Source organism: Schistocerca americana, chromosome 5 (genome assembly GCF_021461395.2).
Source record: "Schistocerca americana isolate TAMUIC-IGC-003095 chromosome 5, iqSchAmer2.1, whole genome shotgun sequence".
Lineage (NCBI taxonomy): Eukaryota > Metazoa > Arthropoda > Insecta > Orthoptera > Acrididae > Schistocerca > Schistocerca americana.
In genome coordinates this window covers 148,680,951-148,698,391 of record NC_060123.1, presented here as the reverse complement: position 1 = coordinate 148,698,391, position 17,441 = coordinate 148,680,951, and positions in this window count along the sequence as shown.

The window sequence follows — 17,441 nt, the reverse complement described above, 5'->3', positions numbered from 1 at the left end:
CCACCATTGACCAGACGTTTCAATTGGTGAGAGATCTGGAGAATGCGCTGGCCAGGGCAGCAGTCGAACATTTTCTGTATCCAGAAAGGCCCGTACAGGACCTGCAACATGCGGTCGTGCATTATCCTGCTGAAATGTAGGGCTTCACAGGGATCGAATGAAGGGTAGAGCCACGGGTCGTAACACATCTGAAATGTAACGTCCACTGTCCAAAGTGCCGTCAATGCGAACAAGAGGTGACAGAGACGTGAAACCAATGGCCCCCCACACCATCACGCCGGGTGATACGCCAGTATGGCGATGACGAATACACGCTTTCAATGTGCGTTCACCGCGATGTCGCCAAACGCGGATGCGACCATCATGATGCTGTAAACAGAAACTGGATTCAACCGAAAAAATGACGTTTTGTCATTCTTGCACCCAGGTTCGTCGTTGAGTATACCATCACAGGCGCTCCTGTCTGTGATGCAGCATCAAGGGTAACCGCAGCCATGGTCTTCGAGCTGATAGTCCATGCTGTTGCAAATATCGTCGAACTGTTCGTGCAGATGGTTGTTGTCTTGCAAACGTGCCCATCTGTTGACTCAGGGATCGAGACGTGGCTGCACGATCCGTTACGGCCATGCGGATAAGATGCCTGTCATCTCGACTGCTAGTGATACGAGGCCGTTGGGATCCAGCACGGCGTTCCGTATTACCCTCCTGAACCCACCAATTCCATATTCTGCTAACAGTCATTGGATCTCGTCCAACGCGAGCAGTAATGTCGCGATACGATAAACCGCACTCGCGATAGGCTACAATCCGACCTTTATCAAAGTCGGAAACGTGGTGGTAAGCATTTCTTCTCCTTACGCAGGCATCACAACAACGTTTCACCAGGCAACGCCGGTCAACTGCTGTTTGTGTATGAGAAATCAGTTGGAAACTTTCCTCATGTCAGCACGTTGTAGGTGTCACCACCGGCGCCAGCCTTGTGTGAATGCTCTGAAAAGCTAATCATTTGCATATCACAGCATCTTCTTCCTGTCGGTTCAATTTCGCGTCGGTAGCACGTCATCTTCATGGTGTAGCAATTTTAAAGGCCAATGGCGTATTAGTGAAAACCATATTAACCATTGCTGAGTCTAGACCGAACACACAGACAGTAAAACGCGTTGGGGGATTTTAACGGTATTAATCTCTCTGATCAAAGCCAAAGCAAGTAAAATAACTTACTTTTGGAAACGAGGATCCAGAGAAAACTAAATAAACAATCAATTTCAAATTTCAAATAGTAAAATGAACAGTATATGCTTCTCCGTGAATGAGTGGTCATAAAGAAGACTGCCATACTGCCATACAGAGCACCCAGTTTCAGGTACCGTAAGTACCAAGAAAGAAAATTAGGAACAGACGACCAATAACGAAGCAGTGGCATTAAAAATTACGCTACGGTCGCAGGTTCGAATCCTGCCTCGGGCATGGATGTTTGTGATGTCCTTAGGTTAGTTCGGTTTAACTAGTTCTAAGTTCTAGGGGACTAATGACCTCAGAAGTTGAGTCCCATAGTGCTCAGAGCCATTTGAACCATTAAAAATTACGAAATTTGGGGATGCTGAACTTCATCTCTATTCTCTAATCTATACATCGAAGAAGCAATGACAGAAACGGAAGAAAGTTTCTGGAAAAGGAGTAAAATTTTGGTGAATTGATATCAGTGAAAAAATTGGCTGCAGGGCCGCATTTATACGCAGGCTGTATATACTGGCAGCCTAGGGATCTGCACCACAAAAGGGCCTTCACAGAAGAAATATAAACTGGTTCAGACCCCATTACCATCGTAAAAGGTATAGACATATAGTGGATTCACGATGTTCTGACAAAGTTGTCAGATGGTTGCTGCGAGCAGAGGAAGCAAGCTGCGCTCACAAGAAGCCCGACACACGGACAACCCCAGGGAGAGTAATTTTGCAGGAGGAATAAGCTTTTCTCATGCAGTGCTGGCACTACAAACATGCTTACTGTATTGGTTGGCGCAACACAGCACAACACAACAGTATCTTCGTTATGGTTGTGGTATGCACATATACGGTATTTTCAGATGACCTATGTTGACAGCTGCCAGACACCCAACACTTGTGGTCCTAAGTCGACCAATTTCTACAAGCTTCGGCTGATCAAGATCTAGGTATCTCTCTGTCAGGACTTGCGAAGAAGCCATACTGACGGACAAAAACAGTGAAGCACCCAGAATGGGAAGAGAAAACGAAATGAAACTTTATGGGTATGTGATGCGATGCTATCAATGATTACAAAATCTAGTCAAAATTACAAGGAACTTGGCAACATAAGCCCACTTATCAGAACGATGTTGCATCCCCTCTGGAGTGAATGCATACTCTGATCAGGTGTCACAAAGCCCTTGTATCCCTTCCTGAGGCAAGCTGACCCACAACCGCTGTAACCGGATCTTGATGTCCTGCATGTCCAGGATCTTGATATCCTAAATGTCAACTGGGAAACGACGTTCGAGCTGGCCCAACACACTGTGGAGTCAGAAGACATTCGCTGCCGACTGTGTGAGGTAAATGATGCGGGGTACTAAGGCCAGCTGAAAAGCGAAGCTATTACACTACTGGTAATTAAAATTGCTACACCACGAATATGACGTGCTACAAACCCGAAATTTAACCGACAGGAAGAAGATGCTGTGAAATGCAAATTATTAGCTTTTCAGAGCATTCACACAAGGTTGGCACCGGTGGTGACACCTACAACGTGCTGACATGAGGAAAGTTTCCAACCGATTTCGCATACACAAACAGCAGTTGACCGGCGTTGCCTGGTAAAACGTTGTTGTAATGCGTCGTGTAAGGAGGAGAAATGCGTACCATCACGTATCTGACTTTGATAAAGGTCGGATTGTAGCCTATCGCGATTACAGTTTATCGTATCGCGACATTACTGCTCGCGTTGGTCGAGATCCAATGACTGTTAGCAGAATATGGAATCGGTGGATTCAGGATGGTAATACGGAACGCCGTGCTGGATCCAAATGGCCTCGTATCACTAGCAGTCGAGATGACAGGCATCTTATTCGCTTGGCTGTAACGGATCGTGCACCCACGTCTCGATCCCTGAGTCAACAGATGGGGACGTTTGCAAAACAACAACCATCTGCACGAACAGTTCGACGACGTTTGCAGCAGCATGGGCTATCAACTTGGAGACCATGGCTGCGGTTACCCTTGACGCTGCATCACAGACAGGTGCGCCTGCAATTGTGTACTCAACGACGAACCTGGGTGCACGAATGGCAAAACGTCATTTTTTCGGTTGAATCCAGCTTCTGTTTACAGCATCATGATGGTCGCATCCGTGTTTGGCGTCATCGCGGTGAACGCACGTTGGAAGCGTGTATTCATCATCGCCGTACTGGCGTATGATCCGGCGTGGTGGTATGGGGTGCCATTGGTTACACGTCTCGACCACCTCTTGTTCGCACTGACGGCACCTTGAACAGTGGACGTTACATTTCAGATCTGTTACGACCCGTGGCTCTACCCTTCATTCGATCCTTGCGAAACCCTACATTTCAGCAGGATAATGCACGACCTCGTGTTGCAGGTCCTGTACGGGCCTTGCTGGATACACAAAATGTTTGACTGCTGCTCTGGCCAGCACATTCACTAGATCTCTCACCAATTGAAAACGTCTGGTCAAAGGTGGCCGAGTAACTGGCTCGTCACAATACGCCAGTCACTACTCTTGATGAACTGTGGAATCGTGTTGAATCTGCATGGGCAGCTGTACATGTACACGCCATCCAAGCTCTGTTTGACTCAATGCCCAGGCGTATCAAGGGCGTTATTACGGCCAGACGTGGTTGCTGTGGGTACTGATTTCTCAGGATCTATGCACCCAAATTACGTGAAAAATGTATACGTTTGTCCAATGAATACCCGTTTATCATCTGCATTTCTTCTTGGTGTAGCAATTTTAGTGGCCAGTTGTGTATTTTGTGTTTGCGCGGATTCTGACAAACATGAAGCAGGGACAGAAGACGCAGTGTCGCAAGCAATTTTATGGTCGGAGCACAGGGTAGACATTCCTGAAGAGAAACTGGCGTCCACATGTGCCTGTCCCGTAGCTCGCCGACCACCCCCACAAAAACACAGTAACAAGAGGAGTGGGCGCAGGATGGAATGGGTGAGGAGCCATGTGACTACCGGCGTGGGAACGGCCAGCAACAAAAGGGAGCACAGACTATCGCACGCGCCCCTCTGGAGAAACGCAGATGGGATGGCCAGCGATTTTGATGTCACGGGAGAAGCTCCCAGTTTGTGTGAAGGGTGATTTTTCTGGAGCTAGAATTTGTGAGATTGACGCAGAAAAGTTCAACACCATTCGCACTTGCGTACTAGCGTTCTTCAGACGACTAAAGTTATGGAGCGAACTGATGGAGTGTACTTCGGCGGGGTGAGCCATAGAGTCAGGATGTCAGCTAGTGCAGCCAACTTGTGGAGATTGTGGGACAGGCTGCAGTCTGAGCGAGACTTTATTCTGAGACAACGCATTGGGCGCTGTACCAGCCGCTATTGGAAGTGGGTGAGACACACAGCTTAGGCAGATAGTTTCACCCAGGCGTTAGTTCACACATAAAGACAAGTCACTCCTGACGGCTACAGCTGCTATTCTTACGAGCTTAGTGTGCCTACAAGTAGTTAGGTTCGGGATCAGCGTCAGCCTTGTATTAACTTTTATTAAGCTGCGTTATCCGTTTACTTTATTAAGGAAAAAGTCGCGGAAATCCTTCCACCACTACCGTTACTTTGTCAGCCGTAGTAAATTTCACACTTATCATGTTAGTTAGGTATTTTATTAATGAATTTTCATGACACTTTTCATATTCTATCATTCAAGTAGATGCAGACCTTATGAAATTATATCGGTGGGTTCGTATTAATGAGGAAATACACTCCTGGAAATTGAAATAAGAACACCGTGAATTCATTGTCCCAGGAAGGGGAAACTTTATTGACACATTCCTGGGGTCAGATACATCACATGATCACACTGACAGCACCACAGGCACACAGACACAGGCAACAGAGCATGCACAATGTCGGCACTAGTACAGTGTATATCCACCTTTCGCAGCAATGCAGGCTGCTATTCTCCCATGGAGACGATCGTAGAGATGCTGGATGTAGTCCTGTGGAACGGCTTGCCATGCCATTTCCACCTGGCGCCTCAGTTGGACCAGCGTTCGTGCTGGACGTGCAGACCGCGTGAGACGACGCTTCATCCAGTCCCAAACATGCTCAATGGGGGACAGATCCGGAGATCTTGCTGGCCAGGGTAGTTGACTTACACCTTCTAGAGCACGTTGGGTGGCACGGGTTACATGCGGACGTGCATTGTCCTGTTGGAACAGCAAGTTCCCTTGCCGGTCTAGGAATGGTAGAACGATGGGTTCGATGACGGTTTGGATGTACCGTGCACTATTCAGTGTCCCCTCGACGATCACCAGTGGTGTACGGCCAGTGTAGGAGATCGCTCCCCACACCATGATGCCGGATGTTGGCCCTGTGTGCCTCGGTCGTATGCAGTCCTGATTGTGGCGCTCACCTGCACGGCGCCAAACACGCATACGACCATCATTGGCACCAAGGCAGAAGCGACTCTCATCGCTGAAGACGACACGTCTCCATTCGTCCCTCCATTCACGCCTGTCGCGACACCACTGGAGGCGGGCTGCACGATGTTGGGGCGTGAGCGGAAGACGGCCTAACGGTGTGCGGGACCGTAGCCCAGCTTCATGGAGACGGTTGCGAATGGTCCTCGCCGATACCCCAGGGGCAACAGTGTCCCTAATTTGCTGGGAAGTGGCGGTGCGGTCCCCTACGGCACTGCGTAGGATCCTACGGTCTTGGCGTGCATCCGTGCGTCGCTGCGGTCCGGTCCCAGGTCGACGGGCACGTGCACCTTCCGCCGACCACTGGCGACAACATCGATGTACTGTGGAGACCTCACGCCCCACGTGTTGAGCAATTCGGCGGTACGTCCACCCGGCCTCCCGCATGCCCACTATTCGCCCTCGCTCAAAGTCCGTCAACTGCACATACGGTTCACGTCCACGCTGTCGCGGCATGCTACCAGTGTTAAAGACTGCGATGGAGCTCCGTATGCCACGGCAAACTGGCTGACACCGGCGGCGGTGCGCAAATGCTGCGCAGCTAGCGCCATTCGACGGCCAACACCGCGGTTCCTGGTGTGTCCGCTGTGCCGTGCGTGTGATCATTGCTTGTACAGCCCTCTCGCAGTGTCCGGAGCAAGTATGGTGGGTCTGACACACCGGTGTCAATGTGTTCTTTTTTCCATTTCCAGGAGTGCATTTTGATTAATTTGTTTATATATATATGACAGTACTCTCACCATTAAGCCTGATCAAATAACAGTCATTTACAGTTTTTATTCCACTGTGCACAGATGTTAGGTCATTGTTTGGATGCTCTTTTACTGTGCCAACATAAATTCTAGGACTTTTTTCCAAGAGTCGATACTATTTGAAATTTATAATCATAGTCAGATGCATGCGAATAGTTAAAGTAAATACATGGGAGTCCATTCTTGATAAACAATGCACAAGGGAGGATAATAGTAGATTTTTGTTTGGGTCTTTTGAAATGCTGTTAGTTGTGTATAACTGAACAATTTTCTTGGCAAGTCAGATAACGTAGATCGTTGCCTCGTAAATTTGGATTTCCTTTGATAGACGCCAGTATATTTTGTCCCCAAATCACAGTAAATAACTAACCACTGATTACTGGTGGCATATATGTGAACTGTAAACAGTGCTCGCCTTGAAAATGATCTTTTGAGCGAGCAGTGTTCAGAGAGGGGTGAAATGAAAAATGTTCAGTCTATAAGTGAAATGACTGATGTTGATGAAGGTAGTAAGCGTGAGTTTCAAGTTTGTTTTCTAACGATGGTCAAAGATTTTATGTGTAAACGTACAAGTCCATCTGTGAAGGTGGAAAGAGTCTTCGAATTCCAACAGTTCACAAAACGCTAAATAGTCAAAAAATCAAATGGCTCTGAGCACTATGGGACTTAACTTCAGAGGTCATCAGTCCCCTAGAACTTAGAACTACTTAAACCTAACTAACCTAAGGACATCACACACATCCATGCCCGAGGCAGGATTCGAACCTGCGACCGTAGCGGTCACGCGGTTCCAGACTGTAGAGCCTAGAACCGCACGGTCACCCCGGCCGGCGCTAAATAGTCAGGTTCCAAAGTTACTCATACTGGCGAGATAAATGTTATAAGAGACAGCGGTGGCCGAGTTGCAACTTGTAAAAGAAGCACAGGGTGTGTATAAAAACAAGTATGTGTATAAGCGTGTTTTCATGTTTAGTTTTTAAGAATTTTTGAGATTATTTCTGTTTTGTGTAAGGAATAATTTGGTAACTTTAAGACGCCTGTAGCAAAGTATGGAGGCGTAAGGAGTGAGCTAATAGTGCCACACAAACTGGTGTAAGGAGATCAGAAGAGTTTAATTACTCTTGTTATTTATATAAGAGAGGAATTACGAATTGTTTGTACATAAGATTATGGATGAAATTTCAAGGGGTTATTGAATGGAGTTATTCTGGATGGATTTCTCGTGTAATATATGCAGTTTCTTTGAAATTATCGTTGGTGAAATTTTGGTGTGTGGAGGTCACCAGCCGTCATTAATATTGCAATTGATGAGGGAATAGAACATGTAATTATGTGAAAAACATGAGCCCAGTTTTTTGGGTACGTTGCGGTGGGTTAATTATATAATACATGTTATTGCGGAAGGGTCCCGGATGTACCTATGAGAAAAAAATTTTGGTGATCATTGTTATTATTGAGCAGCATGTGTGAATATTTGATGAACTTGTAATACGCTTGTTTGCTGGCTTCGAAAGAAAGTCAAGTGGAAGAATTGTACCAAAACTTCTTTACGTTTTAACGTTTCTGATTACGTGCCGTAAAAGATTATTAGAAATGATAAAATGTTAGTTGACTTATGGTGACAAACAAATTTCCTAGCATGAAAGACATGTTTTCTAGTGGGAACACGGACAGTGTTTGAAATGTTGAGCTGAATCAAATGCATTTCGCCAATGCTATACATCAATTCTGCTTCATTATAGTGTCTTCGACTGTATAGATTGTGTAGATTCCCCGGAAGGGTGTTCGGTGCCTGATCTACGAGAATCCGGGGGGATATATGACTACCCGTAAATACACCACGTCGTATTTCGACAGCTTTGACACTGACGTTTGCTACGGATTGACGCTTGTTTTGGCGCAGTACGCTGTGAACGGAGCCACGAGTTTCTGCAAAAGCGGCCGGAATGCATACGGTTCACATTTTGACGCCAGAACGCCGATAGCGTGCTCTGTGCAAAAGCGTGATAGTGACGTGCTATAAAGAAATGGCAAAACAAATTGCTATCACATGAGTGCAGCAGCGTAAAAACTTTCGTAAACATTCGAGTAGACACGAAAGTTCTTAAAATTAATATGTTTATGTATATTTGTGCATTTAATTAAAAGTCCGCAATTTTTATAATTTGTGTTGGATCTAGAATCAGTTTATCCCGGTAATAAATTGCCGGAAAGAAAATAGTCCACCTGAGAAGATGATGCCGATTTTGATCCGATAACGGCATGTGCCACCTGGATTATACGAGTATGTCGTCCACCAACAGACAGTCTACACTTCAATAGGGAATGCTCTCGGTCTGAAGGCTCAGCGTCGTACAGATGTGTGAAGCAAACAGGCAACCATGCCACGGAGACACACTCGTGCTTCCTACAGTCCACTGAGTGATTTTGTAAGGGATCACACTGTGGCCTTCTGAGTGGCAGGTCGATCATTTCAGAGAGTTGTCACGAGGTTCTGGAAGTCCACGCAGCACAGCCGCCCGCCAGGATCGTCGTATTGCAGAGGTGTATCTTACAGCTACCTCAGCCCAGACGTGTCAACACGGCGTTCTGCGAACCAATTACTAGCAGTGAGGCTACGAGCACGCACAGCTCCTGGCTGCCTTCCACTCACGACACAGCACCGACGTGCACGGTTCTATTGAGACCGTAAGAAAATCACTTGGAAGATAGTACAGCGCTCCGTGGTCTTCGGCGATAAGAGCAGATTCTGCCCGTACGCAAGTGATGGTCGTGTCGTTTGTACATACAGCGTAGGCGTGGTGAGCACTGTCTCGTAGACTGGATTCGTCCAAGATCCACTGACCGCACCCTAGGCGCAGGGGCGTGATAAACTACAACCCTCGCTACCCTTTTGTGTTTCTGGAGGGGATGTTAACCAGCGCTCGGTACTTGCAGAATATTCATAGATCCACTCTTTTGCTGTTCTTGCAACAGGAAGGTGATACATTGTTCCAGCAGGATATTGCTCGCTCACACAGTGCCCTTAAAACTCTACGTGCTCTGCAAGAAGTGCAGCAGTTTCCCTAGGTAGCACGATCTCAGGACTTGTTTCCAATCGAGCACGTGTGGCATACGATGGGACGAGAAGCGACTCGTCAACCAACATCTCTTACAGAACTACGTGAACAGGTCAGGAAGGTGTGGATAACGTATCCCAGGACAGTATTATCTATCTGTATGGTCGACTGGATGGCAAAGTCAGCGCCTGCATTACCTCCTTTGGAGGTTACACCACGTACTAACATGGGTGTTTCAGCATGGGTCGACATGGGTACCTCAGAAACGCTTGTGTTGTTGCTCTGTAAATGTAATCATTTCGTGTACTCCATACGCACATTTCTGAAAGAACAGTCACCAAATATACCGGGTGATCAAAAAGACATTATAAATTTGAAAACTGAATTAATCACGGAATGATGTAGATAGAGAGGTACAAATTGACACACATGCTTGGAATGATATTAGGTGTTATTAGAACCAAACAAATACAAAAGTTAAAAAAACGCCCGACAAATGGCGCTTCATCTGATCAGAATAGCAATAATTAGCATAACAAAGTAAGACAAAGCAAAGATGACGTTCTCTACAGGAAATGCTCAATATGTCCGCCATCATCCCTCAACAATAGCTGTAGTCGAGTAATAATGTTGTGAACAGCACTGTAAAGCACGTCCGGAGTTATGGTGAGGCACTGGCGTCGGATGTTGTCTTTCAGCATCCCTAGAGATGTCGGTCGATCACGATACACTTGCGACTTCAGGTAACCCCAAAGCCAATAATCGCGCGGACAGAGGTCTGGGGACCTGGGAGGCCAAGCATGACGAAAGTGGCGGCTGAGCACACGATCAGCACCAAACGACGCGCGAAAGAGATCTTTCACGCATCTAGCAATATGGGGTAGAGCGCCATCCTGCATAAGCCTCGTACGTTCCAGCAGGTGTTTTTCAGCCAGGCTGGAGATGATGCGATTCTGTAACACATCGGCGTACCTCTCACCCGTCGCGGTAGCAGTTACAAAACCAGAATCACGCATTTCCTCGAAGAAAGAAGGCCCGATAACGGTAGATGCGGTAAATCCAACCCATACCGTGACTTTCTCGTCGTGCAATGGAGTTTCCACGACAGTTCTAGGATTTTCGGTAGCCTAAATTCTGCTGTTCTGGCCGTTGACAGACCCTCGGAGCGTGAAATGAGCTTCGTCGGTCCAAAACACGTTACTCAACCAATCGTCATCTTCCGCCATCTTTTGAAACGCCCACACAGCAAATGCCCTCCGCTTCACTAAATCGCCAGGTAACAGTTCATGATGCCGATGGATTTTGTACGGGTAGCATCGTAGGGTACACCTCAGTGCCGACCAAACAGTAGTGTATGGAATGCCGGTGAGACGTGCGACTGCACGAGCGCTGACTTCCCCGTGCATAGACGAACCTGCTACAGTCTCCATTTCTTCCTGAACTGTCTCAGCAGCATTACGCCTTGTGCTCGGTCGGCCACTACGGGGTCTATCGTCTAAACAACCCGTGGCTTCAAACTTCGAAATCATTCTCGCCACAGCTGCATTTGTCAACGGACCTTTACCCGTTCGAATCCCCTTCCTATGGCGATAGTATCGTAACGCTGAACTAGCACATTCCCCATTCTGATAATACATCTTCACCAACAGCTCCTTTTCAGGTAACGTCAACATGCTGCGACTGCTGGCGCATCGGATTCTCTGTCTCATTACAGCTCCTTTTATACCCGATTGTCATGCGCAGTCACTGACGTTTTGCTGTCCAGCACCATCTGTCGGACATTTTGTGAACTTTTTTTCTGGTTCTAATAAATCCCCATGTAATTCCTAGCATGTGTGTCAATTTTTACTTCTCTATCTACTTTATTCCGTGGTTTATTAAGTTTTCAAATGTATACTGACTTCTTGATCACCCGTTATAATTAAGATGAGTACGACCAGTTGATCACTTCACTGCGGATGCACATCATGCATGAACGCTTAACGGGTATTGCAGACTGGTCTGCCTGTTCTGTTTGTGAGGGCCTGTCTCCGAGCGGACCCGCTAAGCGGCGGAGGGGGCGGGAGGTGGCGGTAGCTGCTGAGAAAGCCATCTCCGTGGAAACTACCCAGTTCCCAAGACCCAGAGACCGTATCAGGAGTATACTTTTTTAAAAAAAGAAAAAAGTGCCAATTACAATCCAAACGCAAAATGGTGGCAAAAATGGATCAGTGCCGTGGTGTAGCGATATGCAACAGTAATGTCACAACTTAGTTTGAATTTCGATCTTAACCAGTACGGATATTCGTAATTTTAGTGTATGAAGCAGAAGATTTGAAACTGATGCTATACTTAAACTTATTTTACATACAAACAGTATATTTTCGGACATGGGTTCCGCATCAAAACTTTACCTACTAAGTACCCTCCACAACCCCTGTGTAAGCTACGTGAGATTCAGCGTTTTCGGGTAAGATAACATACGGTCGACTGATGGTACATGCAACAGGGCAGGCAGCACTTACTAGAGATCAGCTTATATAAAAGTTGATTCTGCATTCATAAGTTAGTGTTGGTGTTCGAAAGTGATGTTGAGATTATGAAAAGTGCACATACATGTGCGTCGTACGAACAGTTTCCTATAAGACGGTCTCCCTTACACTAACGGTTTGTAATCTGAGCTTTCCTTAGTTCACTTTTTTTCATAGAATTAACTTATCTCTATCAAGTTCAGTTGTCTCCATTGATTCTCAAAGTCTTTTATCCGTTGAACTTGCAAAGGTTAAGTATTGATGCCACATACATAACTGTCGAATGCATATTAATACGGACTTGATCGAAAAACGGTTGTAACCAAATTGCAAAAAGTCCCAGTTGTGGTCAACGTGCTCAATTAATAAAAAGACGGCAGCGGCAAGCCTTCAAACTGTACACCGATCCGGGACATATCTTTCACTCAGTTATTGGTGTAAGTGTACACTATAACGATGGAACTGGTGATGTGTTCGAGTGTCGTGTACACTGGTTTTAGGAATGCCAATCGCGTGTTGAAGCAGTCTTGTGCTCAAGTATGCATTCATTGCAAGAGAAGCGAGAACAGTAACTTCAGCGTCTTCCACTGTCTTGGATTGAAACTCGACCGTTTCTTGAAGCATCACAACGAAACAAGAAAATATCTGCAGGGAAGGTACGTTCGTGTCGGCATATTGCTACGTATAAAGCCCTTCTGCCTGAGTAGTATTACGTCTACTTTCAACCACAAAGAAAGAAAAGTAATCGCGATGCAGTTTTTTTTATTGAGCACTGCCTTTACTGTACGCAGTTCACAGATGGAAAAAGACATTAACGCCAAAAATAAGTGAAGTAGATTTATGAAATTTATGGACTACATTTTTGTACGTAACATATTTACGTGATTAACTTTGCAAGATCACAGATTAATATAAACGCGAGATAAGCCATTACAAATGGGAAATTCTGGTACGTTAAATATAGGTGTAAATGTCAAAATGTTGAATGAAAGCGTGCAAACGTGCACGTCTTGTCTTGTGCAGGCGGTGTATGTCACTCAGTTTCTGGGATGGACTTCCGTGGCTGTTGCTGTCGGTCGGTCACTACAGGGGCTGTTAACGATGGTCGTGGGTGATGCTGGATTTGTAGCCATATGATGTTCCACACGTGCTCTCTGTTGGAGTCAGATCTGACTATCGAGCAGGTTAAGGCAACATGTCGACGCGCTCTAGACTATGTTGGCTTACAAAGGCGTTGTGTGAGCGAGCGTTACCCGTTTGGAAAACGCCCTCTGAAATGCTGTCGAATCACCAGACTGACGCACAATATTGCAGTTAGGCTGCGTGAGACGACCACGACAGCGGTCCTGGTGTCTTACGAATCAGTACCCCAGACCATAACTCCAGATGTAGGTCGTCCAGTATGTCTCGCACGCAGGTTAGTCGCAGGCTCTGAACTGGCCTCTTTCTAACCAACACACGGCCATCACTGACACCGAGGCAGAACCAGCTTTCATCAGGAGACACAACAGACTCCACCCTGCCCTCAAATGAGCTCTCGCTCGATGCCACTGAAGTCGCAAACGGTGGTTCAAAATCTTCAAATGTGTGTGAAATCCTATGGGACCTAACTGCTAAGGTCATCAGTCCGTAAGCTTACACACTACTTAAGCTAAATTATCCTAAGGAGAAAAACACACACCCATGCCCGAGCTGTTCTTGAAGTAACTGACTTTAAAGAGTTCTTTGTGTCACTGTGGTGCCAGGTGCTGCTCGATTTGCTGTTGCAGATGCAGTACGCTGCGACAGAGCCCTATGCCGAACACTACGGTCTTCCTTCTCTGTAGTGCCAGTTGTCCATCCGGAGCCCAGTCTTCTTGCAACCGCACGTTCTCGTGAACACAGCTGCCAGCAATCGTGTACAGTGGCTACATTTCTGCCAAACCGCTCCCCAGTATCGGAGAAGAAAGGACAGTCACCGGCCGGTGTGGCCGTGCGGTTCTAGGCGCTTCAGTCTGGAACCGCGTGACCGCTACGGTCGCAGGTTCGAATCCTGCCTCGGGCATGGATGTGTGTGATGTCCTTAGGTTAGCTAGGTTTAAGTAGTTCTAAGTTCTAGGGGACTGATGACCACAGATGTTAAGTCCCATAGTGCTCAGAGCCAGTTGAACCATTTTGAAGGTCAGTCTTTTCGTAGTCGCATTAGACGACCTCGTTCAAACACAGTGAGGTGTTGATAATGGACTTCAAGACGTTCTTGACTAAGAATCAGGTCACCACGTCGAATGTCGAAGGTAACAAACGCTCAAAGCCGTTACAACGTGTATTTAAAGCAAACCTGATGTACAGCCTCATAGGGGCGCTACTAGCGCCAGTCTTATGCACTGGCGCAAAATCTGAATAGCCATCATCTTTCAGATGTGCAAACATGCCTACCAACTTTCGTTTTTGTCGTACAACTCCTTCTTGGTGTTGCGATTTTTTTTCCGGCAGTGTATATCGTTTAAAGCTGTTACGGAACTGTACTACATGTACCTGTATTGCAGATATGAAAACATTCCTGTAAGTACTGTTTGTATTAACTCACAGGAAGTAGCTGACTCCCAATCACGGGGCCCTGGGTTCGATTCCCGGCCGGGTCAGAGATTTTTTTCTAAGCTCAGGATTGTATGTGTGTCTTTTTGTCCTCATCATTGTTTCATCATCATCGACGTGCAAGTTGCAGAAGTAGTGTCATATAAAAAAAGATTTGTGCGCCAGGCGGCCGGAAGGGGACTTCCTGGCAACAATGCCATACCCACATTTTTTGCTAACAAACATTCTTCATGTATGGGTAGCACTTTTAATTCCTCTTAGATGGTGTGCGTTTTTCTCATATATATGTACTGAAGACGGTTGACAGCATGATCAGTGCATTTTATTTGCGGTTCCATTTGTTTACCGTCATCTCCAGCAAAAAAATGGTTCAACTTAGAACTACTTAAACCTAACTAACCTAAGGACGTCGCACACATCCATGCCCGAGGCAGGATTCGAACCTGCAACCGTAGTGGTCGCGCGGTTCCAGACTGAAGCACCTAGAACCGCTCGGCCACAGCGGCCGGCCATCTCCAGCAAGTCGATGAGCTGCGTCACCCCGGTTAGCTATACTGCGTGCTGGTACAATAGAGATAAAGACAGTCTTGTGGTACGTTTTCAATAACGTCAAGTTTAAGTGAATGTGGTACATTTTTCAACACATGTTGAGGACGGGATGCCGATTACCGAACAAAAAATAAATTATACTTTTCAAAAAAGGCGTATGCTGCTCATATCTTTGTAACTAACAGACTTGCAAAATGGTTCAAATGGCTCTGAGCACTTTGGGACTTAACATCTGAGGTCATCAGTCCCCTAGAACTTAGAACTACTTAAACCTAACTAACCTAAGGACATCACACAACACCCAGTCATCACGAGGCAGAGAAAATCCCTGACCCCGCTGGGAATCGAACCCGGGCGCGGGAATCGAGAACGCTACCGTACGACCTTTTCTGTTAACAGTACGAGCATAAGCGTAAATACTTTCGGTAGAAGGTCGGCAGCACTTCAGTGGCATGTATGTAGCTATATGAAACCTTTTTTTTTTTTTTGTTGGTGACAGCTGACGTCAGTAACGGATCTGTGTGTCCCTCAAAAGTTGAAACGCCTGACCGGCTCGTTCCGTCCGACGGCCCCACTCTGGGAAAGGAACTGCGCCCTGATTGACTGGTCACGCTTCTGGTTTCATACGCGAATATCGACAGCAGGTACATCAAAACACTTGCGACTGAGGCGGGGCATGCAACATTTGGCAAACATAGCGGGGAGCCAGCGGATAGTGGAAGGACAGCCGCTGCGACAGCCAACGCTATTGGTGGTGCTAGAACAGTGTTTCCCAACCGTTCTGAGGCCATTATCCCTGAGTGGAGTCAGATACTAGGTAGTGTCCCCCACCTCCAATGTCATCAATATTAGTTCCTAACTAACTCTAGAATGAAAAAAAATTCTGTTTGAGTACTTTTATATTTATGAATGACGAAAAATGGTTTCTGTTGGTATTTTATAATACAATAACCTAATGGTTCTGCTTATTTCTAACATCGTATTTTTTTATGGAATGATGAATTAGTTAGCAGTGCACCGCGAGTGCCACCTATAACTCAGCTTCAGAGAAGAAAGCTAGCTGTGCGCATTGAGGACAGATACTTGTTACAAATTATGCTTCCCCTATACCACTCCTCTCCCTAGTGACCTTTGCTTCATCCATTCTCTACACCCCCATTTGAAAGCTACCGAATTACTATGGATGCGCTACAGTTACTGTTTGTAAATTACTTCATTGCTGAACCTCTCATTCTGAACTGGTAGAAACTCCTACTAATAGTAATAACACTGTGTAGATACTACAGCAATTTGCTAACCAATACGTAGTTACTGTTGTGTTGTGTCGTCCGTTAGATGGATTATCTGTTTCCAAGTGATTAATGAAGCAATTTTTGGTCTATTGTGGTAAGTAGTTGCAACTCGGGGAAGGATTTTTTAAGAGAGATCAAAGCAATTGTGACATTTTTATCAATTTTCCTCTCATAGATGGATGCCATAGAGTAAAATGCTTGTGTGTAATAAATGACTTGTGAGGAAGAAGATGATATTCATACATTCGTTTCATAAGTTTTAATCTCAACTAAATTTTATCACAGGTTAATGCTCGTATTTGGAGAAAAAGGTAAGGATTGGGAAGTCAGTCATCAGTGTTACAGTCTTACGAAATAGTGATAGTAATAATGATCTTTAAAACGTAATTAAGTTTCGTAACGGTAACATGATCGAATTCTTTTTCGTATCCTTAGAAGAATTCATTTTACCCCTCAGGGGGTAGTTACTGTTAGGTTGGCAACCACTGCACTAGAGCTTCTACCGTGGCTGGCACATCTGCCCCCAACCGAAGTCAGCAGAAGGTGAATGGCATCACAAATGGTCGTCTGAAATTTTAAAATACACTACTGGCCATTAAAATTGCTACACCAAGAAGAAATGCAGATGATAGACGGGTATTCACTGAACAAATATATTATACTAGAACTGAGATGTGATTACATTTTCACGCAATTTGGGTGCATAGATCCTGAGAAATCCGTACCCAGGACAACCACCTCTGGCCGTAATAACGGCATTGATACGCCTGGGCATTGAGTCAAACAGAGCTTGGACGGCGTGTACATGTACAGCTGCCCACGCAGCTTCAACACGATACCACAGTTCGTCAAGAGCAGTGACTGGCGTATTGTGACGAGCCAGTTGCTAGGCCACCATTGACCAGACGTTTTCAATTGTTGAGAGATCTGGACAATGCGCTGGCCAGGTCAGCAGTCGAACACGGTCTGTATCCAGAAAGTCCCGTACAGGACCTGGAACATGCGGTCGTGCGTTATCCTGC